The sequence below is a fragment of the Oncorhynchus masou genome, chromosome 23 (genome assembly GCF_036934945.1).
Source record: "Oncorhynchus masou masou isolate Uvic2021 chromosome 23, UVic_Omas_1.1, whole genome shotgun sequence".
Lineage (NCBI taxonomy): Eukaryota > Metazoa > Chordata > Actinopteri > Salmoniformes > Salmonidae > Oncorhynchus > Oncorhynchus masou.
The window spans coordinates 61,063,157-61,086,479 of NC_088234.1; the positions used below are offsets into that span (position 1 = coordinate 61,063,157).

At 42.8% G+C, this 23,323-nt stretch overlaps 1 protein-coding gene across 9 annotated transcripts in view; it reads right to left on the minus strand.

Moving 5' to 3' along the window:
* LOC135511151 (zinc finger MIZ domain-containing protein 1-like) overlaps window positions 1-23,323 on the minus strand; it is a 274,149-nt gene that overhangs the window by 178,108 nt on the left and 72,718 nt on the right. For all 9 annotated transcript variants that reach the window (XM_064932731.1, XM_064932728.1, XM_064932729.1 and 6 more), the window contains one exon: window positions 20,386-20,491. The gene's annotated coding sequence lies outside the window, so the exon portion shown is untranslated. The remainder of the gene's footprint in view (window positions 1-20,385; window positions 20,492-23,323) is intronic.

Genomic DNA, 23,323 nt, shown 5'->3' on the forward strand with positions numbered 1-23,323 from the left:
CCGGACGACACTGGGCCAATTGTGCGCCGCCCTATGGGACTCCCGATCATGGCCGGTGGTGATACAGCCCGGGATCGAACCTAGGCCTGCAGTGAAGCAGTGCCTTAGTCCCTAGTGGCGAGCGGTCTACCTGGGCTTGTCCAATAAGGAACACTCATTTTCCGCTGCAGAGCTTAACCGGTTTGAACACACGAGAGGTAACCCATCGCATCAAAATATTTTAACATTTGGTAATGATTTACTGAGCATACAACAAGAGCTGCGACCCAAAAGGAATGAACCACAACTAACCATGTGTGTCAACATTTCAAACTGTCCTAACAGTTCTACTGACCAGACACCCTGGAGAATCATGGCCAGGGTTACAGCACCGCACACACATCCTTCCTCTACCAGAGACCACAGAGGAAGTGTGTGTGTGTGTCATCTCAGGTCAGAAGTGCACACACCAAAACCGTTGTGGCTGTTCACAAAAGCGGTTTCCTCTCAGTTTCATCACTTGGGGGGCGGCCATTGTTAGTGTGCGGAAATGCCTGCAGAGAGAATATGAAAATATTGGCAAGTCCTTACAGCTCTTCTGGAGACCTACAGCTGCACCGACCACACCGTGAACACACACACACACACACACACACACACACACACACACACACACACGGCAAACATTGACATACACACACACAGCTCAAACACACATCCACACAGAGCAAAAATACACACACGTGCACGGAGTGAACATACACACACGTGTAAATCGAATACACACCCACACACAACAATACACACACACAGCGAAGACACGGGTACAGGGTAAGGTTACGATGAGAGAAAACCATGGTAACCTAAAGAACATAAACATTGGCTTCCCATTTCACTTCCACAACACCGTGTCTTCTCACTGCCAACACTGAGTATAACTACTAGACTCAATACCGCCAACAATGACTACAAATACAAGACTCAATACTGCCAACACTGAGTACAACTACTAGACTCAATACGGCCAACAATGACTACAACTACAAGACTCAATACTGCCAACAATGACAACAACTACAAGACTCAATACTGCCAACACCGACTACAACTACAAGACTCAATACTGCCAACAATGACTACAACTACAAGACTCATTACTGCCAACACTGACTACAAGACTCATTACTGTCAACACTGACTACTTATTACTGCCAACACTGACTACAACTACAAGACTCAATACTGCCAACACTGACTACAACTACAAGACTCAATACTGTCAACACTGACTACTTATTACTGCCAACACTTACAATTACAAGACCCAATACTGCCAACAACTACAAGACCCAATACTGCCAACACTGACTACAACTACAAGACCCGATACTGGCAACAACTACAATAAACAATACTGTCAACACTGACTACAATACTCAACACTGTCATCACTGTGGCTACAACTACAACAATGAATACCGTCAACACTGATTACAACGGTGAATACTGTCAACACTGTGATTACAACAATGAACACTGTCAACCCTGTGATTACAATGATGAATACTGTCAACACTATAATTACAACGATTAACACTGTCAACACTGATTACAACGATGAATACTGTCAACACTGATTACAACAATGAATAGTGTCAACACTGTGATTACAACGATGAACAGTGTCAACACTGTGATTACAACGATGAATACTGTCAACACTGTGATTACAACGATGAACACTGTCAACACTGTGATTACAACGATGAACACTGTCAATACTGTGATTACAACGATGAATACTGTCAACACTGTGATTACAACGATGAACACTGTCAACACTGTGATTACAACGATGAACACTGTCAACACTGTGATTACAACGATGAACACTGTCAACACTGTGATTACAACGATGAACACTGTCAACACTGTGATTACAACGATGAATACTGTCAACACTGTGATTACAACGATGAACACTGTCAACACTGTGATTACAACGATGAATACTGTCAACACTGTGATTACAACGATGAATACTGTCAACACTGTGATTACAACGATGAATACTGTCAACACTGTGATTACAACGATGAATACTGTCAACACTGTGATTACAACGATGAATACTGTCAACACTGTGATTACAACGATGAATACTGTCAACACTGTGATTACAACGATGAATACTGTCAACACTGTGATTACAACGATGAATACTGTCAACACTGTGATTACAACGATGAACACTGTCAACACTGTGATTACAACGATGAATACTGTCAACACTGTGATTACAACGATGAACACTGTCAACACTGATTACAACGATGAATACTGTCAGTATTAACACGCTCTGCCTCCTACTGTGGATAACTCTTCACTTTCATTTAATACTAGCATTTACAAATGAATGTAGTGTAAATGCTAGTAATAACAGGTCTCCCTTGTAAAAGAGATTGTGTGATACAATGAGAATAATCTATTTATATAAAGCTTGAATAAAAGAGTCAAATAAATGAAAATGATCCGGTGCAATGCCTTCAGTACGTGACAAAGTAAACTGTAACTTCAGAAACAAGTGTTTTCTGCCTCTGTGTATCTCACTCACACCTGACATCACCTCAGGTCTAGTGAAGTGTACTTATCAACTGACAGAAGGAAAAACACAGTCCAAGGAAAGTATTTATCCAAAGTGTGAAATGGGAAGCAAAGCCAAGGACCAGTTGGAAATGTTGAATTTTTACCCACTTTTCATGATATCCAATTGGTTGTTCCAGTCTTGTCCCATCGCTGCAACGGGAGAGGCGACGAAGGTCAAGAGCCGTGCATCCTCCGAAGCACGACCCTGCCAAGCCGCACTGCTCCTTCACACACTGCTCACTTAACCCGGAAGCCAGCCGCACCAATGTGTCAGAGGAAACACAGTATACCTGGCGACCGTGTCAGCGTGCATGCACCAGGCCTGCCACAGGAGTCGCTAGAGCGCGATGGGACAAGGACATCCCTTCCGGGGAAACCCTAACGACGCTGGGCCAATTGTGCGCCACCTCATGTGTCTCCCAGTCGCAGCCGGCTGCGACACAGACCGGTATGGAGACTGGATCTGTAGTGACACCGCTAGTGCTGCGATGCAGTGCCTTAGACCGCTGAGCCACTTGGGAGGACAGTGTTTCTATAGTGTTGAGAAGAGTCACAACCAACAGTGAATGCCAAGCCATGAGAATCTATTCACAGTTGATAGAGTGCAGCAGGTTTCTCTCTGCCTCTCACACACTCGCTCTCTCACACACACACACACACTCTCTCTCATGCTCTCTCCTTCTTTCTCTCTCCCTCCCAGTCACCACCACTTCACCACATTTCAAACATGTCATCGGATCTGTAAACTAGAGCCGAAAGAGGTGATGGCAGCTTCACGATGGCTGACACTCCTCAACCGAGAGAGAGACAGTAACTGACAGACAAATCTGACTGACAGACAGATAGACAACACTACAAAGTTGCATTATTGGTCAATTTTGACAGATGATATATTTTTGGCCATCAGCTGACACACCCATCACAGGCTGGGAGCAGCACGTGAGCTGTAGCAGAGCGGCTGCGGTACTTAGAGGTAAAGTGCCTTGCTCACAGGCACAATGGCGGTAGGTAGTATACAGGGGCTCAAACCGGCAACCCCCTCGAAGCTACCGCTGCCTCCCTTCCGCACGGATGCACACACACAGACAGAGACAGATATAACCCAGGACACACGTGCAGCTGTTAATATGGTACCCCTCTATGCTTCTCTAGACCTCACTCTGCTGTTTGTTTACACTCTGGTTCACTCTTACACCACTAGGTCTTCAATCTTGTTCTCTATCTTGGACTCTATCTCCCTCTGTCTCAATCCCTCTCCTACCCTCCCTCCCTAAGACGCATACACACACACACACTCCTCACATTAAGCCCACTTGTGCTCTGCCTCTTGGCATGGAGAGGAGAGGAGTGGGTGAGGGTCATATTTCAGGGGGCCAACTGCTGGACAGAGTTAGCCTATGGCTGTTCTCTCTGTCCTTATACACTGGAACACACACACACACACACACACACACACACACACACACACACACACACAAACATCCAGAGCAAGAGCCAGCCACAGCCGTTCTCAATTAGGTGGGTCAGAGAGTGGGGAATAACTAACTCTCTGGTATCTGTGTGTGTGGTGTGGCGAAGTTTGCGTGTGCGTAAATCTATGCTCTGTCGAGAGGCTGTCAATACGCTGTGACCCTGGTTTTTAAGCATGCATGGATCTGACTACACTTAAAGTCAAGTTGTGGTCTGCATTGAGACACACACATTATGTGTATAATGTGTTGGATAGGAACTTGCTTTGCACTAGTGATGAAATAATGTAATTAAACTCAGCTGTGTCCCCCACTGCTTTTATATAACTGACTATTCCACTTACTCCTCTAACACACACACACAGTTACATGTAGTTTAACTATACTAAACAAAAATATAAAACACAACATGCAACAATTTCAAAGATTTTACTGAGGTACAGTTCATATAAGGAAATCAGTCAATTTAAATTAATTCATTAGGCCCTAATCTATGGATTTCACATGCCTGGGAATACAGACACCTTCAAAGAAAAGGTAGGGACATTTCTCTCATGCAGCGTGACACATCTCCTTCACATATAGTTGATCATAGAGTTGGAGGCCATGGAAGATCTGGGACATTTTCAGCTTCCAGGAATTGTGAACAGATCCTTGCAACAGGGGGTTGTGGAATATTATGCTAAAACATGAGATGATGGCATTGGATGAATGGCACGACAATGGGCCTCAGAACCTCGTCATGATATCTCTGTGCATTCAAATTGCCATCTATAAAATGCAATTGTGTTCATTGTCCATAGCTTATACCTGTCCATACCATAACCCCACCGCCACCATGGGGCACTCTGTTCGCAAAGTTGACATCAGCAAACTGCTCGCTCACACAACGCCATCTGCCCGGTACAGTTGAAACCAGGATTCATCCATGAAGAGCACACTTCTCCAGCATACCAATAGCCATCGAAGGTGAGCATTTGCCCACTAAAGTCGGTTACGACGTCAAACTGCAGTCAGGTCAAGACCCTGGTGAGGACAACAAGCACACAGATCAGCTTCCCTGAAAAGGTTTCTGACAGTTTGTGCAAAATTCTTTGGTTGTGCAAATCCACAGTTTCATCAGCTGTCTGGGTGGTTGGTCTCTGACGATGCCGCAGGTGAAGAAGCCAGATGTGGAGGTCCTGGGCTGACGTGGTTACACCTGTTCTGTGGCTGTAAGGCCGTACGGCCACATTTTCTAAAACAACGGCGGTGACACATGGTTTCGAAATGAACATTAAATTCTCCGGCAACAGCTTTGGTGGACATTCCTGAGGTCAGCATGCCAATTGCACGCTCCCTCAAAACTTGAGATATCTGTGGCATTGTGTTGTGTAACAAAACTGAACCTTTTAGAGTGGCCTTTTATTGTCCCCAGCACAAGGTGCACCTGTGTAATGATCATGCCGTTTAATTCGCTTCTTGATATGCCACACCTGTCAGGTGGATGGATTGTCTTGCCAAAGAAAAATGCAACTAACAGGGATGTAAACAAAATTTGAGAGAAATAAGTGTTGTGTGGAACATTTCTGAGATGTTTTATTTCAGCTCATGAAACACTGGATCAACACTTTACATGCTGCACATATATTTTTGATCAGTGTAAATTTTGCAGTAGCTTGGTGGTAGTTGAACTAAATTCAAATCTTGGTAGTGTTTTCAGTAGTTAATTAAGGAAAAAAAATAGGGGTGAAGTAGACTGGAATTCATTTTCTTTTTCGGCATCAGCCCTGCCTAATTCTAACTTGAAACATTGTTTTTGTGTTAAATAGGCTAAATCACACATTCTGTTAACTTTTGACCCCAGAGTGATCTGTTCTTGCAATTCGTAGTCTGTGACATTTAAGATTTAGATAGGATAATTTTTCACGAGGTTGTGCAAATAACTTTAGTTAAGTAAACTATCTTTATTTTAAGGGTAGCTTTAGTGTAGCTTAACTTCCTCCAGTGAGAAGTCATTGTAGGGCCCAAAAAATCTGTTTAGTTTTTTGCCCAAATTCCGTTTTCTCCAATCTGTCTTTCCAGGTTTCTTATTCAGGTTTTCCCTCTTAAAAGCTCACTTTAAAAAAATAGAAAAACAACTAAATTGGACGTTCTACATCCATAACAATGGTTAAATCAGGAGACCACTTATAAGGTCTAGAGAAAAGAAAAACAATAGATTTAGTAGTTACCCTTTAGTTACCCTTTAATTCCAGTCTACAAAACTAGCAAGAGTTGTTGTTTAGCTGTGTTTTTGTAGGGCACAGAGTTTGCAAAACATGACTTATGATAAACATGGGGAAAATAATACAATTTTTGGAAACATTTAGTTATTCCCTACCAAGTTCAATCAACAAAAATGATATTGTTGATTTCCATTTTGTCTGAATTCCATGATTTCATCCCCATTCTCCGCATCGCAGATTTTTATTGTGCCCTATAATTGGTAGCTTGGTAAACTATATTTTGAGTAGCTTCCCCAACACTGCGCACACACACACACGCACACACACACACACACACACAAAACACAGCCTTCGGAAAGTATTCTCACCCCTTTGACTTTTTACACAATTTGTTACATTACAGCCTTAACCTAAAACTAATTTGAAAAAATATTAGCAATCTACACACAATATCCCATAATGACAAAACGAAAACAGGCTAAGAAATACCTTATTTCCATAAGTATTCAGACCCATTACTATGAGACTCAAAATTGAGCTAAGGTGCATCCTGTTTCCGTTGATCATCCTTGAGATGTTTCTACAAGTTGATTGGAGTCCACCTGTGGTAAATTCAATTGATTGGACATGATTTGGAAAGGCACACACCTGTCTATATAACATCCCACAGTTGACAGTACATGTCAGAGCCAAAACGGAGCCATGGGGTCGAAGGAATTGTCCGTAGAGCTCCGAGACAAGACTGTGACGAGTCACAGATCTGGGGAAGGGTACCAAAACATTTCTGCAGCATTGATGGTCATGCCGAAAGAGCTCCAGAGTTCCTCTGTGGTGATGGGAGAACCTTCCAGAAGGACGACCATCTCTGAACTACTGACTGGTGGATCAGGCCTTTATGGTTGAGTGACCAGACGGAAGCCACTCCTCAGTAAAAGGCACTTGACAGCCCGCTTCGAGTTTGCCAAAGGGGAACCTAAAGACTCTCAGACCATGAAAAACAAGATTCTCTGGTCTGATGAAACCAAAATTAAACATGCTGGCATGAAGGCCAAAGGTCACATCTGGAAGAAGACTGGCACCATCACTGCGGTGAAGCATGGATTTTAGAATAAGGTTGTAACGTTGTAACGTTGTAATGTGGAAAATTGTGCGGACTTCTAAAGTCGTGTTACTATATTTTCTAACAAGTATCCCCCCAGAACTTAATCAAGCAATATTTTAGTTCTGGGTGACCAAGATTACTGTACGATGGACCGAGCTACAGCTAGAAAACTCTCTCCTTACACAGTTCATATTAAAACACGGAATAGAGAAAATGTCTAATATACTGAATTCATATAAAACCATGATTTCTACAGAGTACATGTAATAAAAAAAGACTAGATACAGTTACAGCTAGCCTCTCTACAGAGTACATGTAATAAAAAAAGACTAGATACAGTTGCAGCTAGCCTCTCTACAGAGTACATATTAAAACACTACAATATACATTCTCTCCATCTTTCTCACTCTTTATTCCACTCTTTTTAATACCATCTCTTTCCCACTGTCTTTCTCCCTCTACTCCACGATGCAAGCAGAGCAAGCCGTGCCAGCGACTGCCACCTCGCCACACCATTTGTGAAATTATTCAAATGAGGCTATTGTTTAGTTGTTTAATGACTTGAATGTCTTGACAGACAAAACGGAACACGGTTAGATTATTCATTAACAATCTCTCCCTAATCTCTCTCTCTCCCTCCCTCTCCACCCTTCCCCCTCTACCTCTTTAGCATCTTATGCATTATGAAAAGCCAAGCCATTAATGGATGTGTTCCCCTCTTGTGATGCGCAGAACATTACAACCACTCAGAGGAAGGGGACACTTAACAGGCCGGCAGACATAGAGCAGCCTCTGTAATCACATAACATCATGTCACTACACACACACAACCATGTTACTACCGTCCATGTGGGCATGTTCTATTAAACACTGACGGGAGACACACACACACACAGGAGTGGAGAAACACTAGGACCATTGTATATGTTTCCCTTCTCTTTGCGTCACATGAATACATTATCTTGGAGATCCTGGAGATGGATATTAGATGGAGGGAAAGGGGGGATAAGAGGAAACGAGATAAGATGAGGTGAGGGAAAGAGAGGAGAGGGGTGGTTTAGAATGGAGAGCTAGGCTAATTCCTGTGGTGCGAACATCCTTTCCTTTATCGGAGAATGCCATGTGGCACCAACTCACACACACACACACACACACACACACACACACACAGAAGGACAGAGAAACAACTTTCATTTTCACTGTGAAGCCTCTCTTTCTATGACTGGCTGTCAACCTCAACCTGAAGTTAAGCTTCACACCCAATCCTCTCAGTCCTCCAATGCAAGCAGAGAAATCATTTCCCCTGGTGTGATTGGTTTTCACTGTGCAGTCATGACAACAGCTTCTCAACAGATAAAAAAATCCTTAAACTGATTAAGCACCTCTGTACGTGTGTGTGTCAGTCGTAGGCTTGGGCGATATACCGTTTATAACAGAGTATTTCGAAATACCAACGGTATGATTTTCAATGCCGTTTAATGTGTCAAACACATTTTATCTAGCTCAGGGCTCAGCTATGTATTGGTTTCCTAACTAAGTGACTAGATGTCCAGATCAAGCTTCTTGGATACAGCAGAGACATTCAATCCCCTCCTGGATCAAGATCCCTGTGCCGAAATGGTTTTGTGCGTAAAAAAATAAATACATTAGGTGAAATAGCACTCCTTGTGTGCACTTCTGGTAATACTGTATTCCTCGGTATGGTACAGAAATGGTATGAAGGTAAGAACATATAGATACAGCCCATCCCTAGTCAGACCTGCTTTTAAATACATGTGTATTGCATTCTTTGTTATTTAAATTCTTGAGTATTTGAGTATGTTCAAATAAGTGTCCGAATCAACAACTTCCATTGGAAGTATTATCATATAATTTAATTTAAATAGCCTTCAATTTGAAATTATATTTGAATACTTAATTCCAAATAGATTATTTCAAATACATGGGAGTATTTATTTGTATTTCAAAATCCATGCTAATGCTTTCCAAGTGTTTTTCCAAATTTCTTTCAACGTATTTTTAAATAAAAAAATATCTGAATACCGACTTTTATATATATTTGTGAAAGTTATTCAAATAATTGAAATACTATTTGAACCCAGGTCTGGTGTGTGTGTACCCATACACCCTCTCTCTCACACACAGCAGTAATTCTAATCTATAGACCAGCTTTAAGTGATACAGTCTACGGTGTTCTCACCTCTTCTCTGCCTCTCCCCATCACTTTCTCTGTGTTATCTGTAGCTGTCTCTCTTGTCTGCCCTCTTCTGTAGCGGTCTGCCCTCCTCTGTTGCCGTCTCTCTCGTCTGCCCTCTGTTGCTATCTCTTAGTATTCTATGTTGCTGTCTCTTGTCTGCCCTCTTCTGTTGCTGTCCCTTCTGTCTGCCCTCTTCTGTTGCTGTCTCTTAGTATTCTATGTTGCTGTCTCTTGTCTGCCCTCTTCTGTTGCTGTCTCTCTTGTCTGCCCTCTTCGGTTGCTGTCTCTCTTGTCTGCCCTCTTCGGTTGCTGTCTCTCTTGTCTGCCCTCTTCGGTTGCTGTCTCTCTTGTCTGCCCTCTTTTGTTGCTATCTCTTAGTATTCTATGTTGCTGTCTCTTGTCTTCCCTCCTCTCTCATCTTGTCCTGGTTGCAAAAAAGTGTAAAAGTAAACAATTTCTTTAATAGTAATTTCACAGGCCTTTTCACCTCACATGCAAATACTTTGTAAACCATGTTTAACTCTTTCACTTTCACCCATTTCACCTGTTATAATTATATAATTGTTATAAAGTAGCTGGCACAATAAATGTGTTTTTGTTTTAACTTGGTAGCTAGCTGGCTAACATAATGTTATACCAGTCTGCTGAGAGCTGATGTTGGCTAGGTAGCTAACAAACAAACAAACAAACAAACAAGGAAAGCTATTTTGCCACGTAAGGTTTTTCATATAACTCTGAAGTCATCATGTGTAAACTGCTTATCTAGACACTTGCGTGTAATCGGATCACAAACATGCACAAATAAGATTGCGAACGTCCTGGCTGCTTCGATAACCAGTTAAAGTTGCCTAGCTAGGTAATGTTAGCCAATGTAAGACTAACGTTAGTCAACGTAAGACTGAACAATAGCTAATGTGTATGGCCAGCTCATGCACCGCAATATATCATACTTTCTTACAAAACATAACTAGTTAACGTTAGTTACATTCACTTTAAAACCACCCAACTTTGGGAAACTGCCACGCTGCTCAAGTTCATTTGCACATTTGCACAGACCAAGCTACGGTAAGACGAGGTAGACAGATTTCAGACAAGAAAAACACTGCAGTTAGCTACGCTATAGTTCCTTAACGAAGAACGACCAAGACCACAACACAAACCATAGCCGAGAAAAAAATTGCTTAGTGGTTTAAGGTTAACCTCTTGAAACTAGGGGGCACTATTTTTATTTTTGGAAAAATAACGTTCCCAAATTAAACCGCCTATTTCTCAAGACCAGATGCTAGAATATGCATATAATTGACAGCTTATGACAGAAAACACTCTAAAGTTTCCAAAACGGTCAAAATATTGTCTGTGAGTATAACAGAACTGATATTGCAGATGAAAGCCTAAGAAAAATCCAATCAGGAAGTGACTCATGTTTTGAAACCGTTGTGTTTCTATGCACCCCTATTGGCCACTGAAAGGGATATCAACCAGATTCCTTTTTCTACGTATTCCCTAAGATGTCTACATTATTGTGATGTAGTTTCACGCCTTTATGTTGAAGAATGGGCGTAAACGACTACATTGCGTAAGTGGCCAGCTGAGGGCTCTCAGAGTGATTCTTGCGTAAAGAGGTAGTAATTTTTCCTCCTGCTCCTACTGAAATGCCAATTGTCCCAGTTGATATATTATTGAATAGATATTTGGAAAAACACCTTGAGGATTGATTATAAAAAAAGGTTTGCCATGTTTCTGTCGATATTATGGATATAATTTAAAAAATTCCCGGCGTTGTCGTGCAAGGCACTTCAGAGGGTAGTGCGTACGGTCCAGTACATCACTGGGGCAAAGCTGCCTGCCATCCAGGACCTCTACACCAGGCGGTGTCAGAGGAAGGCCCTAAAAATTGTCAAAGACGCCAGCCATAGACTGTTCTCTCTACTACCGCATGGCAAGCGGTACCGGAGTGCCAAGTCTAGGATAAAAAGGCTTCTCAACAGTTTTTACCCCCAAGCCATAAGACTCCTGAACAGGTAACCAAATGGTTACCCGGACTATTTGCATTGTGTGCCCCCCAACCCCTCTTTTACGCTGCTGCTACTCTCTGTTTATCTTATATGCATAGTCACTGTAACTATACATTCATGTACATAGTACCTAAATTGGCCCGACCAACCAGTGCTCCCGCACATTGGCTAACCGGGCTATCTGCATTGTGTCCCACCACCCGCCAAACCCTCTTTTTACGCTTCTGCTACTCTCTGTTCATCATATATGCATAGTCACTTTAACGATACCTACATGTACATACTACCTCAATAAGCTTGACTAACAGGTGTCTGTATATAGCCTTGCTACTCTTATTTTCAAATGTCTTTTTACTGTTGTTTTATTTCTTTACTTACCTACACACACACACACACACACACACACACACACACACACACACCTTTGTTTCCTCACCATTGGTTAAAGCCTGTAAGTAAACATTTCACTGTAAGGTCTACACCTGTTGTATTCGGCGCAGGTGACAAATACACTTTGATTTGATTTGACACTGTTCAATTTAACTGCAAACAAAACACATTTTCTGCACTTTTGTTATCATTTCCACACTGTGCTCCACAGAGCTGCACAATATAGATTAAACATCTAGGCCTAGTTTTTCAAACAAAAAAAATATTTATTCATCCGTTATTTTACCAGGTAAGTTGACTGAGAACACGTTCTCATTTGCAGCAACGACCTGGGGAATAGTTACAGGGGAGAGGAGGGGGATGAATGAGCCAATTGTAAACTGGGGATTATTAGGTGACCGTGATGGTTTGAGGGCCAGATTGGGAATTTAGCCAGGACACCGGGGTTAACACCCCTACTCTTACGATAAGTGCCATGGGATTGACCTCAGAGAGTCAGGACACCCGTTTAACGTCTCATCCGAAAGACGGCACCCTACACAGGGCAGTGTCCCATATCACTGCCATGGGGCATTGGGACATTTAAAAAAAAAATTAGACCAGCGGAAAGAGTGCCTCCTACTGGCCCTCCAACACCACTTCCAACAGCATCTTGTCTCCCATCCAGGAACTGACCAGAACCAACCCTGCTTAGCTTCAGAAGCAAGCCAGCAGTGGTATGCAGGGTGGTATGCTGCTGGCTAGTTAATTGGTGAACTGCTGGAGTCATGGAAAAATAATGATTAATCTAATTCTATAGTTGGAATATAGTTAGCAGCACCTTGAATACATTGTTTGACGTGACAACGAATGAATAAGCCAGGAAGAAATTATTGACAGGGTAGGAGCCAAAGTGTTGGTCAGTGTTTCCACACTACCCTAATTAGATGTTACATTACATGTTTTCTTACCTCATGTAGCTAGCTAACTTATACTTGCTTGGCCTATTCCTCTCCGATGTAGACGGTACCGGTACACAAACAACATCCTTATCTAGCCATACAACAGAACTGGTACCAGACTGCTTTAGCTAGCTAAGTTTGCTCTGACTTAGTACATTTAGCAAGCTAGCTAACCAGCTAACTAGCGATTAGTGGTTAACATTATTTATTTTGTCTAGAACTTTGGCTAGAACTTGGCTCAGAAAAGACAAACTAGCAGACACTATTTTGCAGACAGTAAAATACACAAACTAAATGTAATTATAGAACACTTGTAGAAAGCAGCATCGTTGTCACCAACATTGTCCTGCATCTGACCATGCAGTCTGAACGGCAAGAAAGTTTTGTTCAAGTCCAGTGCTACCGCACCTGATTCTAATGACTCAGCTGTTTATCAAGACCTCAGCTGTTCATTCAGACCATGAATAGTAGAATCCAGTGAGGTAAAACTGGGCTTGAACAAAAAATCTTGTATAAACCTGTACCTTGTCAAGAGAAAATTGTGGCCATCCCTGAATTGTATTTACAAAGCTGACTACATACGAGGAATGTACATTTAGTTGCAAATTGTATATATAGCCCTAACCCATAACACACCTTTGTTTACAGGTAATGTAGTACAAGGCCTTTCTTCAGTAAACATTAAGGTACATTTTCATGTAAATAGTTAATGGGTGCATGTTGATTATTTGTGTATTTTACAGTAGCTTGCTCAATTGTCTAAAGAGAGATCGGGGGAGGGCCTCCTGAGTGGTGCAGTGGTCTAAGGCACTGCATCTCATTCCAGGATGTGTCCAAGTCCAAGTCCAGGCTCTGTCGCAGTCGGCCGTGACCGGAAGGCCCATGGGGCAGCGCACAATTAGCCCAGTGGGTTCGGGAGGGTTTAGCCTGCTGGGACGTTCTTGCTCCATCGCACTCTAGCGACTCCTGTGGCGGGCCGGGCGCAATGCACGGTGACACGGTCGCCGGGTGTACAGTGTTTCCTCCGACACATTAGTGTGGCTGGCTTCCGGGTTAAGCATGCATTGTGTGAAGAAGCAGTGTGGCTTGCCTGAGTTGTGTTTTGGAGGACGCACGGCTCCTAACCTCCGCCTAACCCGGGAGATGAAGCGTTGAGCCAAGACTGTAACTACCAATTCCACGAAATTGTGGAGAAAAAGGGGTCAAATAAAAAAAGATCAGGGGAACATTTTCCAGTTTACTCCATATTGGCTTAAATCTTCTTTTTTTTTTTTGCTTCCCTCAGGAAAATCTGCTGTTAATGTCAAATAAACACTAACGACTGCATTATTTTTGATGCCATTTGTCATTATTGTTCACCTTTACTGAACGTTTATTGCTGTGTTATAATGTTGCATAATCACCTTCCGATGTACAAAAACATATGTTTAAAGTGAGAAAAGGCATTGGTCTGAAGCTGAAAAGGAAAGGAAATTCACGAGCACCACAATGCCTATTTCACCCATGCACACTTAAACAGCTTAGCTAACCCCGACATTCCGCAGCGATACGCCATCCCATTTGGTTTGATATTAGTGGGACTATCATTTGCTTTTCAACAGGACAATGACCCAACACACCTCCAGGCTGTGTTAGGGCTATTTGACCAAGAAGGAGAGTGATGGAGTGCTGCATCAGAAGACTTGGCCTACACAATCACACGACCTTAACGCAATTGAGATTGTTTGGGATGAATTGGACCGCAGATTGAAGGAAAAGCAGCCAACAAGTGTTCAGCATATGTGGGAACTCCTTAAAGACTGTTGGAAAAGCATTCCAGGTGAAGTTGGTTGAGAGAATTCCAAGTGTGCAAAGCTGTCATAAACACAAAGGGTGGCTACTTTGAAGAATCTCAAATATATTTTGATTTAACACTTTTTGTTACTATATGTGTTATTTCATAGTTTTGATGACTACAATGTGTATACAATTGTAAAATAAAGAAAAACCCTGAAATGAGTCGGTGTTCAAACTTTTGACTGGTACTGTGCGTTTATATATTAGGGATGCACATTATATGGGGGAACATATCGGAATCGGATGATATTAGCTAAAAATGGCAACATCGGGATCAGCACAATGTCTAGTTTAACGCCGATGTGAAAAACCGATGTCAAAGATGACATGCATACCTATATAAACGTAGGTAGATGACGTAATGACGCCATGTAAAAGTTTGCACAACAAGTGCAACACAGCATTCCTAACCTAGCCCACAATATATGCTGTGTGGATCGAGCAGTCAACAAGTCGAGCAGTCATTTGAAGTAAGAACATTTCAGCGAGACAACTCAAAGGCGAAATCCATTAACGCCAAGATAATGGAATTCATTGCCCTTGAAAATCAACCGTTCACTGTCGTGGGTGATGTTGGCTTTCGCGACTAGTCGAGCACCGGTACACACTAACGCTACCAAGAGCACTACTGTTCAGATGTTGAAGAGTAATTAAAGCTATTAAACAGTAATAGCTTCACTGCTATTAGCTTCACGATATATTATATTATATTACGATATATTATGGAATGACTTTTGGGTCTTTGCGTGTCAAAAAAGATATGCCAAATAACACTATTTGACGTGTTAAATTAGCCTTTAATTTGACTGCCAAATAACACAGTTCTATTATAGAATGTTGTGTGTTCTGAATTTGCATGTGCAAGCCAAGTGCCACCACTACTATCAGTAGCACTGTCAAAGCTGTACAAAAAAGTCTGTAAAAAAGCAAAAACAGGCCACAAAAGATGTGTTTACAATACTGCATTATTTGTTCAACCACAACTTCTGGGGTAGCTAGCTAGCTTTAGCTTGGTACCAAGATAGCACCAATACAACCAGCCTGAAAACAATGACCAATATAAACTGCAGTCATTTTCACAATTCTTAGCAATGATTTAGGAATCATTGTGAGTAAGTATTATCTAGGTAGCCACTTGTTGTTCGCCTAGTGAAATTGAACTTCAGTTCATGAAAATAAATAGCTAGCCAGCTACTTAACCCTGTTGCCCAAAGCTAGCGTTATAAGCAGCCAGCTAGCTTCATCTGGCTCGTGAGGCTCGACCTGACCGGGTTATGTGCTGTGAAGCTAGCCACTGCAAGGATTAGGAACAAGAGGATTTTGCAGTTTGCCTTCAAAATAAAAGTGCCTCTTTGAAAGTGATGCAGAAGGTTACAATTGGTGGAATCATGCCACATTTAGACTAGATGATGTTAAACAAGGTTGGAATGTGAAGCAATGAAATGGGGTATCAGTCTACTCGGTGACACCCACAGAACACAACTTGTGAAGAGTTTAGGCAAATATTAGCATTGTAGCTCTTATCGCAGGACTGTGACTGTGTGAAATCAGCTCCGCAGTAAACCTATTGTGTGTATTGACATTCATATTGTAATACAGTACAGCCTTCCCTAAGCATTGGTGGAAAATGAAATGGGGTATCAGTCTACTCAATACCCAATATATTTTTTCCCCAACAACCTCCTCAGAGTTATCAGACTCCAAAACATCCACGCAGAGAACACTGGAATAGTTTTCAATACACATAGGTTGACAATAAATGTGGCTCAATTCACAGTTATTTCAGAGTCCTGCAATAAGAGCTGCAATGCTAATGTTCTCTGCGTGTCACTGAGTAGACTGATACCCCATGTCATTGATCCACAATCCATAGGTAAGGCTGTACAGTGAAATAAGTATGCCCCCCAATGCAATTCTAAAGTATAATACATCCAGTGGGATTTCAACAGATTTGTCAAATTAACAAATTGTCTATCGTTGATTTTATATTACAACATTCCAACCTCATTTAGCATGATCTATTCAATTATGGTACAATTCTACGATTTGTATTAATTTGCATCACTGTCAATGACAGTGACGCAAAGGCTAACCGCAAAGTCCACTATTGTGGATAAAACTTATTGTGACTAGCTTCACATAGATGGGTCCGACCACCAATCAAATAAGAACTGTCTTATAAATTAGGGTTATTTTAGATAACACCTAGCTATATAATTAGCTAGCTAACTATAGCTACTGAAACAGATGTCGTTTGGCTATGTTTTTGGGGAAGACCAAGCTAGCTAGCTTTTTTTATGATCAGAACTGTAGGTGCACTAGACAACTTTACCAGCATCATAGCATACGTATCGATGAATCGTTGTGACATATGAAATACGAGTGATAGTGTAGTCAATGTGTCATAACTACGTAAAACATGTATGAACGAGTTAAATTATTATGAGACGCGCAGTCATATTTAGGTCCTGATTTGTCAACAAGCTTGTTTGAATGATATCTGTGAGTATAACAGAACTCATATGGCAGGCGAAAACCTGAGAAAAAATCCAACCAGGAAGTGGGAAATCTGAGGTTTGTAGTTTTTCAAGTCATTGCCTATCGAAAATACAGTGTCTATGGGGTCATATTGCACTTCCTAAGGCTTCCACTAGATGTCAACAGCTGAATGAGTCAGAGGTCTGCCAGTGTGGGATGAGCTAATCACGCGCGCTCACGTGGGAGCGACCTGCGTTCCATCGCATTTCTACAGACAAAGGAATGCTCCGGTTGAAACATTATTGAAGATTTATGTTAAAAACAACCTAAAGATTGATTCTATACTTTGTTTGACATGTTTCTGCGGACTGTAATATTACTTTTTTTCTGAACTTTCGCCTGGACCTGCCCGCGCATCGTGAGTTTTGACTGTGTACTAAACGAGCGAACAAAAAGGAGGTATTTGGACATAAATGGACTTTTATTGTGGAACTGGGATTCCTGGGAGTGCATTATGATCAAGATCATCAAAGGTAATTGAATATTTATAATGCTATTTCTGACTTTGTTGACTCCACAACATGGAGGATATCTGTATGGCTTGTTTTGATGTCTGAGCGCTGTACTCAAATTATTGCACGGTGTGCTTTTCTGTAAAGCTTTTTGAAATCTGACACAGCGGTTGCAATAAGGAGAAGTGGATCTAAAATTCCAACGCTATCACTTGTATCTTTTAGCAATGTTTATTATGAGTATTTCTGTAAATGGATGTGGCTCTCTGCAAAATCACAGGATGTTTTGGAACTACTGAACGTAACGCGCCAATGTAAACAGATTTTTGGATATAAATATGAGCTTTATCGAACAAAACATACATGCATTGTGTGACAGGAAGTCCTATGAGTGTCATCTGATGAAGATCATCAAAGGTTGGTGAATCATTTTATCTCTATTTCTGCTTTCTGTGACTCCTCTCTTTGGCTGGAAAAATGGCTGTGTTTTTCTGTGACTAGGACACTGTGGCTGGATTTACAACAGGTTTATCTTTAAAATGGTGAAATACTTGTATGTTAGCCTCCCGGGTGGCGCAGTGGTTAAGGGCGCTGTACTGCAGCGTCAGCTGTGCCACCAGAGACTCTGGGCCGCGCCCGGGAGGTCCGTGGGGCGAAGCACAATTGGCCTAGCGTCGTCCGGGTTAGGGAGGGTTTGGCCCGGAAGGGATATCCTTGTCTCATCGCACACCAGAGACTCCTGTGGCGGGCCGGGCGCAGTGCGCGCTAACCAAGGTTGCCAGGTGCACAGTGTTTTCTCCGACACATTGGTGCGGCTGGCTTTCGGGTCGGATGCGCGCTGTGTTAAGAAGCAGTGCGGCTTGGTTGGGTTGTGTATCGGCGGACGCATGACTTTCAACCTTCGTCTCTCCCGAGCCCGTACGGGAGTTGTAGCGATGAGACAAGATAGTAGCTACTAAACAACTGGATACCATGAAATTGGGGAGAAAAAGGGGTAAAAATAAATAAAAAAATAAAAAAATACTTGTATGTTTGAGGAATTTTAATTATGGGATTTCTATTTGTTTTTTATTGGCGCCCTGCACTTTCACTGGCTGTTGTTGAGGTGGGACGCTACCTTCCCGAATATCCCAGAGGTTAAAAAGCTTGGAAAATTCAAAAAAATTATGTCATGGCTTTAGAAGCTTCTGACAGGCTAAATGACATCATTTGAGTCAATTGGAGGTGTACCTGTGGATGTATTTCAAGGCCTACCTTCAAACTCAGTGCCCCTTTGCGTAACATCATGGGAAAATCAAAATAAATCAGCCAAGAGACCTCCGCAAGTCTGGAGCAATTTCCAAACGCCTGAAGGTACCACGTTCATCTGTATAAACAATAGTATGCAAGTATAAACACCATGGGACCACGCAGCCATCTCCTAGAGATGAACGTACTTTGGTGAGAAAAGTCCAAATCAATCCCAGAACAACAGCAAAGTACCTTGTAAAGATGCTAGAGAAAACAGGTACAAAAGTATCTATATCCACAGTAAAATGAGTCCTATACCGACATAACCTGAAAGGCCACTCAACATGAAAAAAGCCACTGAAGAAATGTCCTCTTGTCTGACGAAACAGAAATAGAACTGTTTGGCCATAATGACCATCGTTATGTTTGGAGGGTAAAGGGGGTGGCTTTCAAGTCAAAGAACACCCTCCCAACCGTGAAGCACGGCGGTGGTAGCATCATGTTGTGGGGGTGGTAGCATCATGTTGTGGGGGTGGCAGCATCATGTTGTGGGGGTGCTTTGCTGCAGGAGGGACTGGGGCACTTCACAAAATAGATGGCATAATGAGGAACAAAAATTATGTGGCTATGTTGAAGCAACATCTCAGACATCAGTCAGGAAGTTCAAGCTTGGTCACAAATGGGTCTTCCAAATGGACAATGACCCCAAGCAAAGTTACCAAAGTTGTGGCAAAATGGCTTAAGGACAACAAAGTCAAGATATTGGAGTGGCCATCACAAAGCCCTGACCTCAATCCTGTAGACAATTTGTGGGCAGAACGGAAAAACGTGTGCGAGCAAGGAGGCCTACAAACCTGACTCAGTTACACCAGCTCTGTCAGGAGGAATGGGCCCAAATTCACCCAACATTGTGGGAAGCTTGTGTAAGGCTACCTGAAGCGTTTGACCCAAGTTAAACAATTTAACGGCAATGCTACCAAATACTAATTGAGTGTATGTAAACTTCTGACCCACTGGGAACCCAGCTAAAACCTGTTGTGCTGATTAAAGAAGCAATACAACTGGCCTTTAGACTAGTTGAGAATCTGGAGCATCAGCATATCTGGGTTTGATTACAGAATAGAAAGACTGGAAGGCCCAAGTGCACAACTGAGCAAGAGGACAAATACATTAGAGTCGAGTTTGAGAAACAGATGCCTCAAGCCAGCATCCTGGAGTCGCCTCTTCACTGTTGACGTTGAGACTGGTGTTTTGTGGGTACTATTTAATGAAGCTGCCAGTTGAGGACTTTTCAAAGGGCTCAGAGCTAGGCCAAAAACAACAAAAAGCCCAGGACTAATGACCCTACTGATAGGGAGAGGATAAGAGCAGTCGTCTGCCTACCTGTGTGAACTCTGACCTGGGCTGGGAGTGATGTCACAAGCCCCCCTCACCCCCACCCATCCCATGTATATCCTTCAGGATCCTTCCTCTCTGGTCTTCACTGGACCTGAGAGAGATAGGGAGAGAAGAGAAAGATGTTACATTTCTGTTACACTTCCACTGTGAAGGCAATATGCGTGTGTGAAACCGGGTCTCATGTGTACTTCAAGACAGATGTTAGCCCACTGAGCTAAAGCCTCAGGCATTAGCTCTGGATGCTCACACAAGTCTTCAAGTTTACTCATCACATAAGTATAGTCCAAAGAACCGCTTCTGTTATAGGTGTATTCTGCAGAAATATGCTAAGATGAGAGAATGGTATTTGTGCATATTGGAAACGGATGGAGAGCAATAAGTAAGGGAGGCAAAAGAGGATAATGGATGAGAACATTCTGTATGTATCAGCTGTAACTGAGATCCACTGGAAATCTGGATGGAAGACACACCGCTAGGAGAATATTACTACCACTTGGAAAGCACACTGCTACCGTATACAGTGCCTCTGGAAAGTATTCAGACCCCGAGACATTTAACACATTTTGTTACGTTAAAGCCTTAAATAAATAAATAAACATCCTCGGCCATCTACCCATAGTACCCCATAATTACAAATCAAAAACAGGGTTTCAGAAATGTTTGCAAATGGATAAAAAAAAATGTAAAAAACTGAAATACCTTATTTACATAAGTATTCAGAACAATTGCTATGAAACTCGAAATTGAACTCAAGTGCATCCTGTTTCCATTGATCATCCTTGAGATGTTCCTACAACCTGATTGTGGTAAATGGGGACATTTACCTGTGGTAAATTGAATTGATTTGACATGATCTGGAAAGGCACAGACCTGTCTATATAAGGTCCCACAGTTGACAATGCATGTCAGAGCAAAAACCGAGCCATGAGGTCGAAGGAATTGTCGGTACAGCTCCGAGACACAGATCTGGGGAAGGGTAGCAAAACATTTCTGCAGCATTGAAGGTCCAAGAACACAGTGGCCTCCATCATTCTTAAATGGAAGAAGTTTGGAACCATCAAGACTGGAGCTGGCTGCCCAGCCAAACTGAGCAATCGGGGGAGAAGGGCCTTGGTCAGGGAGGTGACCAAGAACCGGATGGTCACTCAGAGCTCTAGAGTCACATTCCAACAGGACAATGACCCAAAGCACACAGCCAAGAGGACACAGGAGTGGCTTAAGGACAAGTCTCTTGATGTCCTTGAGTGGCCCAGCCAGAGCCCGGACTTGAACCCAATCAAACATCTCTGGAGAGACCTGAAAATAGCTGTGCAGCAACACTCCCCATCCAACCTGACTGAGCTTGAGAGGGAGCTTGAGAGGGTCTGCAGAGAGTAATGGCAGAAACTCCGCAAATATGTATAAAAACCTGTTTTTGCTTTGTCATTATGGGGTATTGTGTATAGATTGATGAGGGGGGAAAACTATTGAATAAGTTTTAGAATAAGGCAGTAACATAACAAAATGTGGAAAAAGGCCAGGGGTCTGAATACTTTCCGAAGGCACAGTATATAAGGATTTAGAGAAAACACTGCCAAAATGTAAATAATCCCGAGACGGCTTATATTTAAACCACACCAATAGTAAGAAGTTACCCTCAAAGCACAAGAACATTAAAAATAGATATTATTGTTGAAAAGACACTGAAAATATGTATTTTGGTTGAAATGACATTGAAATTAAATTGAAAATACTTATTTCAAACAATTTTGCTGTCACGCCCTGGTCGTATTATATTGTGTTTGTCTTCATTTATTTGGTCAGGCCAGGGTGTGACATGGGTTTATTGTGGTGTGTTTTGTCTTGGGGGTGTCTAGCATAGTCTATGGCTGCCTGAGGCGGTTCTCAATCAGTCAGGTGATTATCGTTGTCTCTGATTGGGAACCATATTTAGGCAGCCATATTCTTTGAGTATTTCGTGGGTGATTGTTCCTGCCTCTGTGTTTGTTGTCACCAGATAGGCTGTATAGGTTTTCACATTCCATTTGTTGTTTTGTATAGTTCGTTTTTTCATCATCATTAAACATGTCTCAAAAATACCACGCTGCATTTTGGTCCGCTTCTCTTCCACCAGACGAAAGCCGTTACAGAATCACCCACAACAACGGGACCAAGCGGCGTGATAACAGGCAACAGCAACAGCAGGAGAAACATAATAAGGATTTCTGGACTTGGGAGGAAATCCTAAACGGAGAAGGACCCTGGGCTCAGCCTGGAGAATATCGCCACCCCAAAGAACAACTGGAGGCGGGGAAAGCGGAGGGGCGCCGGTATGAGGAGGCAGCACGGCGACTCGGAAGGAAGCCCGAGAGTCAGCCCCAAAAATTTCTTGGGGGGGGGCTCAGGGAGAATGTGGCAGAGTCAGGAGTCAGACCTGAGCCCACTCTCCCTGTTTATCGTGAGGAGCAAAGGAGGAGACCAGAACAAGAGCCGTTGTTGGAGGTGATCGAAACAGAGACTGTGAAGGAGTTAATGGGGAAATTGGAGGAGAGAGAAATGAGGGAGTTGCTGTGTTGGGGCTTTTTGCATGATATTCGCCCGACGGAGCGTGTCGGGGATTTGATGGCACCTGGGTCAGCGCTCCATACTCGTCCTGAGGTGCGTGTTAGTCGGCTGGTGAAGATGGTGCCAGCCTCACGCACCTGTGCACCTCCCGAGCCTTGCACGTCCTGTGCCAGCACTGCTCTCAAGATCTCCAGTACGCCTTCACGGTCTAGCCCATCCTGTGCCACCTCCACACACCAGTCCTCCAGTGGCAGCTCCCCGCACCAGGCTTCCTGTGCGTGTCCTCGGCCCAGTGCCAGCACCACGCATCAGGCCTACAGTGCACCTCGCCTCTCCAGCGCTGCCGGAGCCTTTCTCCTCTCCTGCGCTGCTGGAGTCT